Raw genomic sequence first — 13,762 nt, forward strand, 5'->3', positions numbered from 1 at the left:
CTACCAGGAACTACAGTGCCTCAGGCAGGGGGTCACAAGACCTAGAAAACTCTGTGTTACCCAAATTGTTACCTAGCAAGGGCTCCCTACTGGACACACATAGAAGCCAACACTATGGCACTGGCTTTTGAAAAAGAAGAGCTTTACTGCGAGGTTAACCTGCAAGGCTCTCAAATTTATCTCCCTGATCCCGAGTCCGGGGCAATTTGTAAAGGGTTAGGGGAATTTCAAAGTTGGAAGCTCATTGGCTAGTCTTGAATCAGTCCATATAAGCTACTCGTGCTGCTGGAAGCCAGATTTTCCTTATTGAATGGCTTCTCAATTAAGGGGCTCAGGTGGCAACATTTCTATTCCTTGAGTTCTACAGACCGAGATTCTTGGTTCCAGGGTCATCCTGGAGATATGGGTTCCCAGTTTGCACATGCGCAGTGTTGTTCCTGTAAAATGCCTCAAGGTTTGAATAATCAACAACCTATTTAAGGAGACAAAACCAGTTTAAGCTGGTGCTGTTTCAATTTGATTGATCAAAAATCTAAGGAGGCAAAAGCAGTTGAATCTAGTCAATGTTTTACTTGCTGTTTCAGAACAAACAAACAACTGAAAACCCAGAATTGGCTGTCTGCCCCCTGTGGAATTATTTATGATTCAAAGGTACTGTATTGTACTAAGAAATCCTTGTTGCTTATCTATTTTATGTAGTTTGTATCTGTTAATCCCATACTCCCAATTTGTCCCTCCCTCCATCTCCCCTTCAGTAACCATGTTTTCTATGTCTGTGAATAACAGATTCATTTGTATTATTTTAGATTCCAAACATAAGTGATATCAAATAGTATTTGTCATTCTCTGACTTACTTCACTCAGTATAATATTCTCGAGGTCCATGCATGTTGGGGCAAATGGCAATATTTCAATCTTTTTTATGGCTAATATTCCATTATATATATATATGTATGTATGTATGTATGTATGTATGTATGTATGTATGTGTGTGTATAAAATATATATCAAGCCAGTCATCTGTTTATGGGTGCTTGGGTTGTTTCCACATCTTGGCTATTGTAAACAGTACTGTGGTGAACATTAGGGTGCATGTATCTTTTCAAATTAGAGTTTTCATTTTTTTCTGGATATACACCCAGGAGTGAAATTGCTGGATCATACTGTAACTCTATTTCTAATTTTTGAAGGACCCTCCATACTGTTTTCCATAGTGGCTTCATCAATTTACATTCCCACCAACCAAGTAGGAGGGTTACCTTTTCTCCACACCCTCTCCAGCATTTGTTATTTGTAGACTTTTTAATGATGGTCACTCTGACTAGTGTGAGGTGGTACCTCATTGTAGTTTTGATTTACATTTCTCTAATAATTAGCAATGTTGAGCATCTTTTCATGTGCCTCTTGGTCATCTGGATGTCTTCTTTAGAAAAATGTCTATTTATGTCTTCTTCACATTTTTCTATTGGGTTGTTTGTTTTTTCTATATTGAGTGTATGAGCTATTTGTATATTTTGGATATTAACCCCTTGTCAGTTGCATTGTTTCCCAATATCTTCTCCCATTCTGTAATTTCAAACTATATTGCCAAGCTACAGTAACCAAAACAGTATGGTACTGGCATAAAAACAGACACAGAATAGAGAGTCCAGAAATAAACCCATACATGTATGGACAATTAATTTATGACAAACCAGCCAAGAATATACAATGAGGAAAGGACAGTCTGTTCAATAAATGGTGTTCGGAAAACCAGGCAGCTACATGCAAAAGAAGCAATATGGACCACAATCCTACACCACACACACAAATGAACTCAAGCCCCCATCCCTACCCAGCTCTGACGGCCGCCAACTGCTCCTTGACATGGACCGCCTCCTTCTGGTGGGTAGCCTGCGGCCACCTCAGACAAGAGCTGTCAGGTGGGGGGTGCGAGTAGGCCACAGGCTCTCAGAGCTGGGTGCAGCAGGGCAGTGTGCGGCACTCCCAGGCAGGCGGCAGGGACCCCAGGGCTACGTCAGACCAGCCACACAGCACTCCAGCGTTGAGGGCACCAGGGGCACTTCTGGCAGCCGTGCTGCAAGTGAGGACGCAGTGCATGGGGGGCGGCACACGAGGGCGTGGTGCTCCGGGAGGGATGGGAGGTTTCTGTCCAGCCTCAGGGGGCCACAGGCACTGCCGGCACAGCCTAGCCTCTGTTTCCCCAACTGCACCCTGACCTCCAGGATCCCTACCGGCTTGCCCCAAGGTGCATGCACCTTGCTCATAGCATCCTACAGGGTGTGGTCCTCCACCCGCCGATTTGGGGGCATCTGCCAATGTCTGGAGGTGTTTGGGGTAACCTAGCTGGAGGGTGGGAGTTACTGGCATCCAGGGCAAAGCAGCCAGGGATGCTGCTGAACCTCCCACACTGCACAGGACCACCCCGCGCCACTGCAATGCTCCAGACCCAAGTATCTGCGGTGCGGAGGTGGTTGAGGAGCCCTGCTAAGCGGTCTGGCTGGTAGGAGTGACTCCCAGCATGTACATCACCTGGGAGCTGTTTTGCAGTGCAGAGCTCAGGTCCCCACCCCACAGCTGCCAAATCAGAATCTGCATTTTCACCCAAGTGCTGGAAAGTTTGAGATGCACACAATGCTGTGGATTTGAGTAGTTAACGATCCTTATGTGTGTCCTAAACATTCCCATAGTCTATGGGGGTAGGCAAGAACTTCACCAACCAAGACGAATTCAAGTAGAATTCAAAGAAAACACACAATTTATAACTCAAGAGAAAACTGCCCTGAGCGCTACCTAAAGCTTAGGTATGTGGTTCACGACGCTATGAAATGTTATAGTGTTATGAAACGTGTTCTATCCTCCTAGTCTCCAGAAGGCTTCACAGGACTGTAACAATGTCTGCATACTTTTTTTTGGTTGTGCTGGGCATTACTTGCAGCAGGCAGGCTCCCTAGTCATGGCTCTCCAGCTCCTTAGCTGCAGCATGCAAACTCCTAGTTGCAGCATGCATGTGGGATCTAGTTCTCTGAACAGGTATCGAACTGCTGTCCCCTGCATTGGAAGGCGGATTCTTAACCACTGGACCACCAGGGAAGTCTCAATGTCTGCATACTTTATGTAGCCTACTGACCTGGTGGAGGTTTACATACGTTAGTGCTTCATCTCATAAAATCCTGCAAGATGGGAGAAAATATTTGCATTTACTAATTAAAAACAAAAACGTTGCCCTCAGAGAGGTAAAGTTACTTGCCCAAGGTAACACAGCTAATAAGGAACAAAGCTGAGAAATGATTCCCGATCGATCTGATTCTATATATATGTGATGTTGTCCTCATCTTACAGGGTGAGTGTGACCTGTCCCTGATGATCATATGGCTTAGTGGTTCAGTAGTAATGAGACTGATTTTTTTTAAAGGACCACAAGAAACAGTCTCTTCTTTTTATGGACCCAGAAATATAAACGAATAAATTCCTAAGGGGGAAAATAAATTCCCTTAGAGGTCACTAACTGGATAGAGCAGTGTATGCAGCTACTAAATCTGAAATTACTCAATTTCAAAAAGCTTCTGGGATTCATAAGTATAGTTTGCAGACATGAGTTTTCCTGCTCAGGTGGTCAAATTAAATTGTCAAATTCCTTACCCTCTAAAAAAAAAAAAAATGAACTCAAAACACATTAAAGACTTGAATGTAAGACCTGAAACCATAAAATCCCCTAGAAAAAAACATAGGCAGTAAGCTCTTTGATATCAGTCTTGGTGATGCTTTTTTGGAATTCCAAAAGCCAAGAAAATGAAAGCAAAAACAAACAAGTGGGACTACAACAAACTAAAAACCTTTTGCACAGCAAAGGAAACCATCAACAATATGAAAAGTCAACCTACCCAGTGGGAGAAAATATTTGCAAATCCTATATATGATGAGGGGTTAATATCCAAAATATATAAAGAACTCATTCAACTCAATAGCAAACAAAACAAAAAACCCCAATCTATTTTAAAATGGGTAGAAGATCTGAATAGACATTTTCACAAAGAACACATACAGATGGTCAACAGACCCATGACAAGATGCTCAGCATCACAAAGCATCAGGGAAATACAAATAAACACAATGAGATACCACCTCACACCTGCTAAAATGACTATTATCAAAAAATCAAGAAGTAGCAAATGCTGGTGAGAAAGTGGAGAAAAGGGTTCCCTTGTGCACCTTTGGTGGAAATGTAAACTGGTACAGCCACTATTGAAAACAGTATGGAGTTTCCTCAAAAATTTAAAAATAGGGACTTCCCTGGTGATCCAGTGGCTAAGACTCCGCGCTCCCAACACAGGGGGCCCGGGTTTGATCCCTGGTCAGGGAACTACATTCTCGCATGCCACAACTAAGAGCCTGCAATGCTGCAACTAAAGATTCCCATGTGCTGCAACTAAAGATCCCACATGCTGCAACTAAGACCCAGAGCAGCCAAATAAATAAATAAATAATTTTAAAAATTAAAAATAGAACTACCTTATGATTCAAAAATTCTACTTCGGGGGATTTGAAGAAAAGGAACACATTAACTGGAAAAGATATATGCACCTCTATGTTCATTATTTGCAACAGCCAAGATATGGAAACAACCTAAGTGCCCATCCATGGATGAACAGATAAAGAAATATATACCTGTGTGTGAGTGTATATATATATAAATATATATATACACACACATATATATGTTATTCACCCTTAAAAAGGAATGAAATCTTGCATTATGCTAAGGGAAATAAGCCAGAGAAGACAAATACTGCATGATTTTACTTACATATGTGGAATCTTAAAAACAAAAATAAGGGCTTCCCTGGTGGCGCAGTGGTTAAGAATCCACCTGCCAATGCAGGGGACACGGGTTCGAGCCCTGGTCCAGGAAGATCCCACATGCCGCAGAGCAAGTAAGCCCATGCGCCACAACTACTGAGCTTGCGCTCTAGAGCCTGCGCACCACAACTACTAAGCCCGCGTGCCACAACTACTGCAGCCCGTGCGCCACAACTACTGTAGCCCATGCGCCTAGGGCCCGTGCTCCATAACAAGAGAAGCCACCGCAATGAGAAGCCCATACACCGCAATGAAGAGTAGCCTCCGCTCACTGCAACTAGAGAAAGCCCGCGTGCAGCAACGAAGACCCAATGCAGCCAAAAATAAATAAATTAAATAATTTTTTTTTAATTGAAAAAAAACTCCAAAACCCGACATTCATAAATATAGAGAACAGATTGGTGGTTGCAGAGGAAGGAGCTTGAGGATTGGTGGAATGGGTTAAGGTAAAAAGATACAAACTTCCAGTTACAAAGTAAATAAGTCATAGGGATGTAATGTCCAGAATGGCAACACTATAGTAATAATATTGTATTGCAAATTTGAAAGCTGCTAAGAAAATAGATCTTAAAAGTTCTCATTACAGAATAAAATGTATAACTATGTACGGAGACAGATGTTAAAGAGACTTATTGTGGTGATCATTTCCCAATATCTATAAATATCGAAACTTCATGTTGAATATCTGAAACTAACATAGTATTATGTCAGTTGTAACTCAATAAAAAATAAGGTAACTACTGTATCCTAGGAAAAAAATAATGCCAGAACTAGTTATGACTTTCTGAAAATGGTAAAAAATTTTTTACAGATTTCAATTCCCTCCTCCTCTACCCCCATGTATTGTTTGCACCATATCTACATTCTCAGAACATAAAGCCATTATGTACTACAATCTCATTTCATCCCTCATTTGATCTTAATCCTACAATAACTATATATTTACTGGACACAGTATTTCTTACTGCAATGCCTCTTTAGTTATTTTGGTTTCTGAAGCTGATTTTTTAGTACATTCCCCAAGGAGGGCTTCTGGAACACTCTACTGAAACACTATAATAAAGACAGCATCAGTATTACTGATTTTTCCTTTTGCTCAGTATGGCTCAGCACAGAACTGTTAATGAGTCTATATTTAAAAAATTGATGTTTTGCTCATCGAGGACTTGTTGGCATTAAAATTCGCTTTTTGAAAAATTATTGCTTTAAACCTCATTTATCTTGATTTCTGACTTTTTTTGGTGGCCCCTGAAATTTTGTGCCTGAGGCCAGTGCCTTTCTTGCCTCACCTGGCTCTAGCCCTGAGTTGGAGCTTCTCTGTCCTTTGTCTTTACTGTTCCCATCCTGTTTAATGCTCATTTCACTCCCAACAGTTGCTGTTCTCTATGGGCTCCAGTCCCATGGAGCTCTGGGGGCTCAGTGTGAAAATTCATAGGCATTCATGCCTTACCTGAGACCTGTGCCTCACTCACTGTGGACTGAACCAAGTCCCTCCCAGTCTCAGCTGCAAGTCCTGGCCAGGCGCCAGCACCGCACAAGCTCAAGGCCCTCCTTTGGGTCCTCAGTTGGCCCCTACACTGCGCATGCGTGGGGCTCTGCTGGGAAAGGGGCTGGTGCGGGCTCGTCTGCTCCTTATAAAGAGCGTGCCCAGGGCCCTCAGGAATCCAGTTACAGTGTTGCTTCCTTCGACTTTCCCCACACTCATGGTGATGTTGGGCAGGTCTCGTGGCTGTTGTGCTCCCACTTGTATTGTGCACTGACAAATACCCTGTCACCTAATCTAGTAAAAATTCTCCATAGGTTTTGGTTTCAATATCGTATCGTTCTGTGCTTATATAGGGATTCTGGAAGACACAAGACCATGCTTCCACCACCACTGCGATCTTCGCAGAACTCCTTAATGTATTTTTAAAGGATACTTAAAAAAAAAAAAAAAAAAAACAGTGGAGAGCCAGAATTATTTTGTCACGTACAGACAGCATTAACAAAAAAAAAACTACATAAAAAACAAAACCAGACTCTATCGTCTGCTCAAGGCATATGTATGTTCTCATTGTTAACAAGGCAGATTGCAACTGCTGGAGACATGACAGCCCCCGGTCCAGGAGAGATGTAGACCAGACAGTCCAAACACCCATGTGCTACAAATACCCAGACCTGTGATGGCCTAGCCCAGCTCAAAAGAAAGAACGGGAAAGGCCCGGGGAGTGAAGAGAGGAGGGAAAACCAGGTGCAACTTTGGGACCAATGTTTCAGCTGTCAGGGTGAAGTTCCTGCTACTGGTCCATAGGACCAGGTGAGGGACTGAGTTTCACTGCCTTTTGGTGGGAGAGGAGGCAGGGATCAGGGATGGACACACACAGAAAGCCAGGTCTGCTGGTGGACGGTGCCCCTAACAGAAGAGTGACTAGAAACATTCTACTCACTGAGGAAGCTTTACTGTCTGGGCTCTGCGTGAGCAAGAAAGACACTACCCTAAGGGGGGGAAACTGTAGGCCTGTGCTGCAGACTGAATAAGTATGTTTCCCCCAAATTCATATGCTGAAATCCTAACCCCTAAGGTGATGTTATGGGGGGGGTGGGGCCTTTGGGAGGTGACTAGGTCATTAGGTCATCCCACGAATTCAATGAACACCTTATAAAAAAAGGGCCTGAGAGAGTCCCTTTCCTTCTGAAGACACAAAGGATGAAACATCACAGAAACAGTTCATGTATTTTTCATTCTAAACTATCACTCAAGAATAAAAGCAAAATAAGAACATTTCCAGATTAAACAGACTGAGAGAGTTTGCCTCTCAGGCTCTCACTGAGAGTGAGGAAGGATGTATTTAAGGAAGTGAGTGAATCCCAGAAGGAAGGAGTGGAATGTGAGAGACGGAGGCAGGAGATGGGGGAAAACAGGTCTCAGTCAGACAGTCATCGACTGTGTGAAACAACAGTCATGGATTAGTAATAACAATAATCATGACTAATTAGAGGCATAAACTTCTGTGGTTCAGTGCTGTGTCCTGGACATCACCTGCCACCCTACCAGGGTTCGGGAAGCCTGAGCTGAGGTTGGGAGCGTATACATATCTATTTATATAATAATTATTTATATCTACCTATATAATAAGAATTATACACCATGAACAAGTGGGAATTCTCCTGGAATGCAAGAATGCTTCAACCCAGGAAAATATTATACATTGGTGCAATGCACCACATTCATGGAATACAGGGGGAAAAAACCCATGATCATCTCAATTAATGCAGAAAAAGTAACTGAAAAAATTCAATACCCTTTCATGATAAAAAAAACACTCAACAAACTAGGTTTGAAGGAAATTACCATGACAGAATTCAAGCCATATACGTAAAGCCCATATCAATATCACACTCAACGATGAAAGACTGAAAACTTTTCCTTTGAGATCAGGAAGCATGTAAGAATACTGGGTTTTACCACTTCTATGCAACATAGCACTGGTAGTTTTAGCCAAAGCTGTTAGGAAAGACAGATAAATTTCAAAATTAATGAATAAATCACTGACATCCAGTGATTTGAAAGGAAGATGTAAAATTATCTCTGTTCACACATGACATGATCTCATGTGTACAAATCCTAAGGATGTCACAAAAATAATGTCCAAACTAATAAATAAATTCAGCACAGTATCAGGATACAAAGTCAACATTAAAAATCATGTGCATTTCTGTACACTAACATGATCACTCTGAAAAGGAAATTAAGAAAACAATTTTATTTACAACTGCATCAGAAAGAATAAACTACTTAGTAATTAACGTAACCAAGGTGGTGAAGCCTTGTACAAGGAAAACTGCCAAACTTTGCGAAGAGACTAAATGACACATATCCCATTTTCACGGACTGGAAGACTTACCCCTGCTAAGACCTCAATACTACCCACTGAAATTTACAACTCCAATGCAACCCCTAGCAAAACCCCATCCTAAATGGAAAACCCCATCCTAAACTTCACTTTACACTGAATAGACCCCCAAATAGCCAACAATTTTGAGGAAGAAAAGCACTGTGGGAGGATGCACACTTCCTGATTTCAAATCTTACTGCAAAATTAGAAGAATCATAACAATGTGGTACTGGCATAAAGACAGAATTAAAGATCAACGGAATAGAATTCAGAGCCCAGAAACAAACCCTCACATATATGGTCAAATGACTTTTGACAAGAGTAGCAAAATCATTCAAGCAGGAAAGACAGTCTTGTCCACAAAGGGTGCTGGAAGAACAGGATATGAACGTGCAGAGGAAAGAAGCTGGACACTGCAAACACTGTTTATAAAAGTTAACTCACAAATCAATCAGAGACATAAGGGTAAGAACTAAAATTATGAAACTCTTAGAAGCAAATATGGGAAAAAATTTCACTACGTTGGACACACAGACATACATACATCCATAGAGACAAAGACAGAGATTTCAGTTTCCTTGCTTGAGTTTTAAAAAACCTCCTTTTTTTTCCCTTTCAGTTTTAAGTTCTACTAATTGAGCCAAGGCTGTAGTCTCATGTGATGTAAGCTGTGTTTACATTTCAGGACATAATAAGAGTTATAACTTCAAGCTTTCTCTTAGGAATACTTTATCTCTCAGGCTCAGAATTTTGAAATGATATTTTCTCAAGCCGGCTTTCTCTACAGTTTTAGAATGTCAAAAGAGCTCCATCCTGGCCATTTAAGAGTTAAGATAAGTGCTTGCAAGCATTGCCTTTGTTCCGATTCTACATGAAGTCAGCCTGAGTTTCAATGGGTAGCTGTCTGTCAAGGGAGCTGTTTGGCTTTCGAGGCATGGTTTCTCATTATTAATTTGGTACCTAATTCAGATACGATCTAAACAACCTTCTGAGGGCAGAGTGATGGATCAAATTTGTGCTGCTTCTGAGTCTAGCTCCCTAAGGAGTTACCCTTGAGTCTGTTCCACTCTTTTACTTGTCTCAGTTTCCCCATATGGCAGAAAAACTGCTGTGGATGCTCAGAGCACGAGGTGATCAGTCTTATTGTGCCCTCAGCTGAGCAGAATTTACTTAATGGTTAGAGTGAAATCCCCTGTAGGACCACTAATTGTCAAGAGGCTTGATTGTCAGATACTTCCACTACGTTCTCAGCTGCTTGCGTGAGAACACCCTGTGGCCAGAAGGAGCAAACCCCTCTTTTCTTCAGAGCTGAGCAGGCTCAGTCTCTCATTTCACTAGCAAGCAGTGTGTTCAGACATATATACATAATCTTTCCAATTTAAGCCAAATTTCATTTCGCTCCAACCCAGTTCACTCTAAATTTACCCCGGGTGCTTGCCTAGTAATTTCCCCCTGAATCCCTGCCTAGGGAATGAACCAGTACCCTCTTAGCACTCCAAGTCCCAAGAAAAATAGCTCGAGTAAAACTCAGAACAGCACTTAAAGTAATGCTGTCCAGCTACCAGGAGAACTCACCAAAGAACTTAGGAACACTGAGAAGCAGGTGGAGTTCAAAGGGCCCGCGCTGCTACCAAGCACCAGTTTGGGGCAGACTCGCGGTATGCTCTGATGGGTGGCTCTAGACTATACAAAGAATAATGCTTTTATCTCTGAATAAGAGCACAGAATTCCACAAAATACACAATCTGCAATCCATGACAATAATCATTTCTCCTTTAGTCATCCTCCTAGTAACCAAAGTAAAGATCCGTGACTGAGGAGACAATTTTTGCTTCCCCAATGCCAGAATGAGCTCGCTAACACACCCTCTCTCTCCATCTTCCTTTCCCCTTCAACCCTGACAGTTTCTTTGTCCATCTTTTTGTCTGTCTCTGATTCTCTCCGTCCACCTGTCTTTGTCCATCTCTGTTTTTCTCCCTCTCAGTCTCTGTCTCAGTCTCTCTTCTCTTTCTCTCACTTGCTCTCTTTTGCTCTTTTTGCCTCATCTTTGCTGTGGTCGATGCCTAATTAATGTTTCTCTGCCCCTCTTATGTCCCCACAGGCAGTACTGTTTCATAAAACACAATCATTGGCAAGTGCCCTTGTCAAAAATTCACTAAACCATGATGGCAATCATTAAAAACCCACGCTGCCTGGGAAATACTCAGTAATAGCTGCCTCTTAGTGGATACAGGCCACAGTCACTTCTACGTCAGGAGACTCTTATGTACCTGATCCCCATCTTCGAAATGCATATTCCTTTGTCTTCAAAATGAAATGATGTGCTTGCTTCCTCATTAACAGAGACCTAACTGCAGTGTTTTAAAAAGTCATTCCTGAGTGTTTTGTGTGGAAAATTTGCTAACTCAAGAAAAAAATTCAATAGAGAAAGACAACTTACTCCTGTCCTACCAAACACTGTATCTTGCACCAATCACTAGTTTTGACTACATTCTATTATGATTTCAAGCCTGATAACTAGACTCTTTGGTACCAACAAATAATACATAAAAACCCACAGAACAAAAAACATATTCTCAAACAAAATATGCATTTGCTGGAGACAATCTGAGATTTACCTGCAATTAGACATTCAAAACTGCAATAGTTTGGGACTTCCCCTGTGGTCCAGTGGTAAAGAATCCACCTTCCAATGCAGGGGACGCGCGGTTGATCCCTGGTCGGGGAACTAAGATCCCACATGCCGTGGGGCAACTAGGCCCACGCGCCACAACTACTGAGCTCTTGCGCCTCAACTAGAGAGCCCACGTGCTGCAAACTACAGAGCCCATGCACCCTGGAGCCTGTGTGCCACAACTAGAGAGAGTAAACACGCACGCCACAACTAGAGAGAAGCTCGCGCACCGCAACGAAGAGCCCGCACATCTCAACGAAGATCCTGCGGGCCGCAACTAAGACCCAACACAGCCAAAAAAATAAATTAGACAATAAATTAAATAAATAAATACAAAACTGCAATAGTGCATAGAACAGTGTCATGAAATAAACACTTATCCTGATTCCTAAGTCTTCCCTTTCTCATGCAAAATTTAGCACAAAAAAACCCCAAACAAAAAACAACCTAGCACCTAAGTAACTAGAATGTGCAAATACTCCAGCATCTATGATAATTGCTCAGAAACGAATCTTTAAATGATCATTTAACTAAGAGGAACACTGCCTCGCGAAAAGATGGCCTGTTGCTGGAACAGAGTTACACAAACAAGAAAAACATAAACCGTTCAAAGAGCCCTCCATAAGCAAAAACATAAAAAGCCCAGAATTTCCTTATTTCTAACTTTGGTTAGATGTTAGTATGTCACACGTTACCCACCAGAGAGCGCTCTTCGAGTCAGTTACGAGTCATTTCAGTTAATCAAGGGTGAAAACGCTGAAAGCGAACCTTCAGCCTTTTGGAGCTGACCCTCCTGAGGGCTTCAGGAAAGGGCACAGAGGCCCCCGTCTGAACACCGCTCCTGGCGGCCGGGGGTCCAGGATCCCCGAGCTGTGCGCGCACCCATCACCCGCGCGCACCCCGAGAGCAGAGGCCCCTGCACCCCTCCGGACCCACCGTGCCCGAGACGCCCGAGACGCCCGCCCCGCGGCCCCGTCTTCGGGCTCCTCTGCGGCGCCTCCCCGTCCAGGCCCCGCGAGCCCGCGGCGACGGGGCCGAGTCCGGCGTCCGCAGACCCAGAGGCCGGCCCCCCGGGCGCGTGGGGACAGCCCCGCCGCGAGGAGGCCCGAGGGGCGCCGACGAGGGAGGGCTGCGAGCGCGCGGGGCGCCCACCGCTCAACGGCCGCCTTCGTGGCCCCGGCCCGGCGTCCTCACCCTGCGGCCGGTGGCGGCGGCCCCGGAGCCGAGGAGCGAGGGAGGCTCGCGCTCCTCGGGGCTGGAGGAGTCGGGCCCCTGGCTGTCGGGCAGGCGGGGGGCGGCGGCCGGGGGGCGCGCGGTGAGGGGCTGCGGGTAGAGCTGCACTTACTCGTCTCTGCGTTGCTCCCCCGCCGGGAGCGTCACAGTGTGGGGACCGACTCGGTCTCCCACTTCCCTTTCCTCAGGACGCGGGTCTGCAGAAGCCCCAGCATCCCAGCGGCGCAGCCCTCTCACCTGCCTCCGCTCACGCCTGCGCACTCGCTCCTCGGGAGGGAGGGAGGGAGGGGGCGGAGCGGGGCGGGGCGGGGCGGGGCGGGGCGCCTCCTGGCCTCAGGACCCCTGGTCTGCATACCCGTGTTTATTTTTAATTTCCTGAAAGTGTTTTACTTGAAATCAATTTTAAAAAAATAAATGGCACGTTTTCTTGTCCAAATCGTAATTTACCGACTACAGAGTCTGCCTTTGTAAGATTTCTTTAGGGGATCTTAACTGGTTCTCGGTCAAATGACCTGAGTCAAATAACGGGTATCAAAAAAATTTTAAATCATATTTTCCTTCCATCAGTTTTCAGTCACTAATAAGTTTTACCATGTGGGGTTTTATTGGGTGTGGATTATATTTACTAATAATCACCATCATTGGGTCCCTAGAGTCAAAATGTGGGTTTCCAACAGGTCTACTTCAATAATCACAGAGATCCTTTTTCTGTTTGAGAGATACTGAATTTTGATCCACCTTTTTGAACATGCTGCTTCCCCCAAAGACTCCACCCTCCACGTATGTCCACCTCATTAAATAATAGAACAGGATTTCCTCTGAGCTTCTTCCAACGTACAGGCAGACAAAAGCTACAAAATGGTTCCCAATCGCCTGCCTAGGAATTAAAAGAATCTTTTCCACTCAAATAACCTGGTTAGAAACCACATCTCTAATTTCTCTGGGCGTGAATAAACACCAAGGAGAGTCTGTGGTGGGGAAATGAACAATTCATCTGAAAACTACTGCATTTCCTCTCCTCCATCCTGGTGTTTAGTGTAGGAAAACACCACTGGTCAACACCAACTGGTTTTCATTAAGTTTTCCTTAAGAGGAGAAACTCAGTTTTATTGAGGACAGC

General features: G+C 43.8%; 1 long non-coding RNA gene across 1 annotated transcript in view; it reads right to left on the bottom strand.

Moving 5' to 3' along the window:
• The window catches only part of LOC132350754 (uncharacterized), a 40,369-nt gene extending 27,515 nt beyond the window's left edge, over positions 1-12,854 (bottom strand). The window contains exon 1 of the long non-coding RNA XR_009497997.1: positions 12,755-12,854. This is a non-coding gene — a long non-coding RNA (uncharacterized LOC132350754). The remainder of the gene's footprint in view (positions 1-12,754) is intronic.
• Positions 12,855-13,762: the final 908 nt, after the last annotated feature.

Source organism: Balaenoptera ricei, chromosome 16 (assembly GCF_028023285.1).
Source record: "Balaenoptera ricei isolate mBalRic1 chromosome 16, mBalRic1.hap2, whole genome shotgun sequence".
Classification (NCBI taxonomy): domain Eukaryota; kingdom Metazoa; phylum Chordata; class Mammalia; order Artiodactyla; family Balaenopteridae; genus Balaenoptera; species Balaenoptera ricei.